General features: G+C 37.6%; 1 protein-coding gene across 1 annotated transcript in view; it reads left to right on the plus strand.

The window, feature by feature from the left end:
* Positions 1-579: 579 nt before the first annotated feature.
* LOC109914928 (fibrinogen-like protein 1-like protein) overlaps positions 580-4,742 on the plus strand; it is a 17,090-nt gene continuing 12,927 nt past the window's right edge. Inside the window, exon 1 of the mRNA XM_048612537.1 lies at positions 580-650. The gene's annotated coding sequence lies outside the window, so the exon portion shown is untranslated. The remainder of the gene's footprint in view (positions 651-4,742) is intronic.

The following is a 4,742-nucleotide window of genomic DNA, read 5'->3' on the forward strand; positions in this document are numbered from 1 at the left end:
TGTTGTGAGGTGAAAAAAAGGTTTCCATTGGGATCATAAATCAAAATTGTTTTATTGCATATATTTCTGCACTCAATGATTGATTTTTTTTTAACCAAATCAGAAAAGCGCATTGGAAAATGGAAAACAAATTTCACTGTAGAATATCCATTCTTGGGGACAGGGGATGCAAGCAAGCAGATTTTTCAGAATCAAATTAACTCCACACTGACAAGGCTGACAACACAGTGACAAAATAAGCCAATTCTCAGTAGCAAACTTATGTTAGCCAAGACCTGAACCTGACTGGTCTGCAGTGATCCAAAAGGCACAAAACAATGTTCAAACATACCGCAGAAATCTCAGTGCAAGTTTACTCTTTATGTTCTACAGTTGGTACATTTAGTAAAGTGGTCATTCACTTTTTAACGCTCATTTATACTTACTGCCAAGATACTTCTCCCCACTTTACATTTTTATAATCACTATGTTAAATTAATGGAACACTTGCATTTGAATCATGCTCTAGTGAAGCTGGTTTGACAGGTGGTTGAGAGAATGTCAACGCCTTTATTATACGTCACATGCATATTACTTTAATACACATCACTCAAGCTCTTCAAATACAGTGCGCCTTCTAAGCTCTCTGTGACTGGAATCCTGTTCACAGTGTAAGTAACTCAGTATCTCTGTAGCTTTGCTTGTTCTGAATTGCAATTTGCAATCTGTTATATAGTAAAAAAAAGATGAAGTAAGCAGGGTGTAATGCTGGATTACATTTTTTACTTATATGTTTCAAAACCACATTCAGTGTCTAAAGTTCTCTGAAAGGTCTAATTTATGGTCAACACACTTTGTGCTTGTTGTTCTTGAATTTATATGTGCTGTTGATGTACATACACTTATTGTTTTTACACAATGGAAGCACAATATAGGGTTATATTTTTAACAGTAATGACACTTTATATGTATTAATAAGATGACTAAGTAACAACTGGTTGACAGACAGAAATATTTAATTAACGGTAATGAATAACTTATCACTATAGAAACATATGCTGGTGAGGTTTTAATTTGTAGTGCAAACATAACTTTACATTTATATCAAGTCTTTAACATAGTATTATGTCCTACGATGCTGAACAAGAACCTTATCAAACAAATGTTGACACCCTACAACATAAGAAAATATTAAAACAGGTAATCAAAATATTCTCAAAGTGTTAAGTTTTAATAAACATCTTAAAAAGGGGAAAGAGAGTCATGGAAGAAGTTCTAAAGCTTAAAGTTTAGGCAGTCAAATTTTCTAATGTTAAGCAACTAAAATTGTGGAAATAGGTGGTCAGAATTAGATCAGCACAGGGTTCTTGGAGGGTTGTGGGACTAGAGAAGGTTCCTGAGATGTGGAGAAGCAAAGCCATGAGATCTGAGAACATGACAATTTTAAAATTGAGGCATTGATGGAGAACAAGCCAATGTAGGTAAGCAAGGACAGGGGTGATGGTTTAACCAAACATGGTGTGCGTTAAGCTATGTGGAGAAGAGATTTCAATGAGCTTAAGTTTATGAATTTTAGGCTATATTGTTAATAATTTATGTTTGTACTGAATGACAGAGCAATGACAGGTCTGTCTCACTGAATACTGAATTTTAGCAAGCAACGTATAATCACCTTGAAGGGACAATCTGATACCATTTAGGCTTCACAGCTGCTAATGGTTCCCTAGACACAACTTTTTAAAGGCAAACCTTATAAAATAAAAGTTTAAAATAATCCATCAAATCAACAAGTGAATGAGCTCTTCACTTACTGTAGAAGTATCATAAACACTTTGAACAAAACTCTGATGCTTTTTGTTTAAATACACAAATACAAGGCAGCCTGTGGCAGCATGGAAGGTAATGTGATTAATTAAATTATTCTGACCACCCTACAAAGTTATATTTACATGCAAGCCTCTCATGTGAGTAATGTCAAGTCTACAGTAGATTCAGAGTGTCATCAGTCACGGAGTCGCTCATAAGTCACATAATATTCGAAGAGAAATTTTAGATTGATACGTGTATTCAGCAACATTCTGTTTTGCTGCAGATTCAACAAAAAAATTGTTCACAATGAAGGAAGTAAATGTGTTTTAATCCCAACTGATGCTCCTACTAGTCAAGCTATATATTTTTGTGTACTTGTCTTAAATTTAACATGGTAGTCAATCACTTAACGTAAGTACACAAGACTGCAGATTTACTTTAACAATATGACAGAAGTTTTACACGTAAAAACACCTATTTAAATACAGAACTCAGTTTGAAAGATCTTAAAACTCATGGCAAAACAAAGTCTTATCTATTCTTCAGCACCATCGCTTTACAGCATTTCAGATCCAAAGAAATTACACTTCAATTTCAAATTTATGGGTTCAATTTAACTGCTTCTCCCCAGTTCTGTCCTGTGAACTGTGAAGTCTTCTTACTCACAAAACTGAAAGGTTAGATTTTCTGTCTTTTACTAACTTTCAATTTCTAAACAAACACTCCTGGCATAGAAGTTTGACAAAAATTAAACTTTAATCTTAAAGTAACTGTGCTTTCTTGAATTGCCCTATACTCCTTTCAAGAAAATAAAATTATATTTGCATCTGACCCGAGACAGGTCTCCTCCAAATCTGGCCTAAAAGCTTTCAATCTCGAGGTTTTTATTTCAGTTCAGCTCAGTCCTTGATTAATTTTGATCCAAAAGCAAGCTAATGCCTTCAATGTTTACAATCCCTGTCACAGACCACACCCCTGTCCGCCCCCACCTCCCCAGTATCAACATTCTTCCATTAACACTCCACAAGTTTTATGATCACTTGATCTCTAATCTTGTCCTTTCTTTTATAAAACAAAACCTTCATAAAATTCAGCAAAATCCATTTACCACTAGTTTGAAACCCAAACTCTAACAATAATATTAATGCATATAAATTACACACTTTTCATCACAAATGAAAATATCGGTGTTTTATGATGTATAATTGGTTAGGGTGTACATGACTTTATATCAGTTGGATGCTGTAATAACCATCTCACTTCTACAATACTATATGAAATGCACAGCAGTCAGAATCGTGCTAAACTTGCAACGCTCCTTTTGGAGCTTTCCTTTTCTCATAGCCATTGTTTTCCTTCTTGCTTTTAAGACAACAGACACTTCTTATTGGTGAGGTTAATAGCTCGCAGTCATTACACACTACTAACCTGGTTCAATTTTTGAAGTTCCATCACCTTCATGGTTCATCTCTGACGCTTCCCCTTCCTTCCTGGATTTCTTTATCTCCGTTTCTCAGGAAAAGGCAGTCGGATCATATTTATCATAAGCCCACCAAACCCATGGCTACCTTGACTACAGTTCCGGCCACCTTGCTTCCTGTAAGGACTACATTCCATTCTCCCTGTTTATCTATTTCTGCCACACCCATTCTGATGATGGTTCCTACCACAATGGAGCTTCCTCGGAACTGAAACAAAGAATCATCAAACTGATTCTCAGAATGACAGCATTGTCCTATGAGGACAGATTGACTAAACTGGGCTTGTATTCTCTGACATTTAGAAGAATGAGAGGCGATCTCATTGAAACATACAACTTCTTACAGGGTAGAATTCGTGCAGGTCGATTCAACAGGTAAATGCCCTGGCTGAGGGGTTGAGAATCGGGGGACACAATTTCAGAATATGATGTAGGGATTTAAGACTGAAATGAGGATGAATTTCTTCACTGAGAGAGTAATAACTGTTTTGAATTCTCTACCCCAACAGGCTGTGGAGGCTTGAATTGAGGTTGAAGTTTGAATGCTGAAGCATGCACCAAGGGCCAACTCCTACCTTTATTTCCTTTCTCACCATTTCTTTCGTTTTGCTCAACTAGAATTCCTCACCACTGTGTTTGACAGGGCTGCCAAACATGTCTAATCCATTTCTTGCAGTTCTGCTTTCATCCTTTTCTGTCCCTCCCAGAACATAATAGTGTTCTTTCTGTCCTCTTTTTCCACTTGATCAGCCTTCACATTCAACTGATCATCCTCCAACAATTTCTGCCACTCTAGTGTGATGTCACCAGTTCCAAAGAAGAGTCATATTGACTTGAAACATTAATTTTGCCTTTCGCTCCACAGAAGCAGCCAGACCTGCAGAGTATTTCCAGCACTTACAGCTTCCATTTCAATTTTTGAAGCACCAATGCAGGGTCTAGCCATCAAGGTTGTTCGTTGATAAACAGTAAAGTTTGCCTTACAATATCTTCTGCGAGATAATATTTTTCATATCCTGGTGCATGCAGGCACCAATATTGAAAATGTAAAATCAATTAGAGGTTTATTCATGTAAAAATGTGAGAGATACATGGTCACCTAAGAGTGTGGAGTTGGGTTGGTGGAAGTCGCTTTCGAACAGTTTTCAGAGTTATCTCCTTCTTCACTTACTGAAGGAGTCTTCAAACCAAACAGAATTCAAAGAAGCAGAAAGGCTGACGTTTCGGGCCTAGACCCTTCATCAGAAAAGGGGGAGGGGAAGGGGGTTCTGAAATAAATAGGGAGAGAGTGGGAGGCGGATAGAAGATGGATAGAGGAGAGGATAGGTGGAGAGGAAACAAACAGGTCGAAGAGGCGGGGATGGAGCCAGTAAAGGTGAGTGTAGGTGGGGAGTTAGGGAGGGGATAGGTCAGTCCAGGGAGGACGGACAGGTCAAGGGGGCGGGATGAGGTTAGTCGGTAGGAGATGGGGGTG

The sequence above is a fragment of the Rhincodon typus genome, chromosome 26 (genome assembly GCF_021869965.1).
Source record: "Rhincodon typus isolate 14 chromosome 26, sRhiTyp1.1, whole genome shotgun sequence".
Classification (NCBI taxonomy): domain Eukaryota; kingdom Metazoa; phylum Chordata; class Chondrichthyes; order Orectolobiformes; family Rhincodontidae; genus Rhincodon; species Rhincodon typus.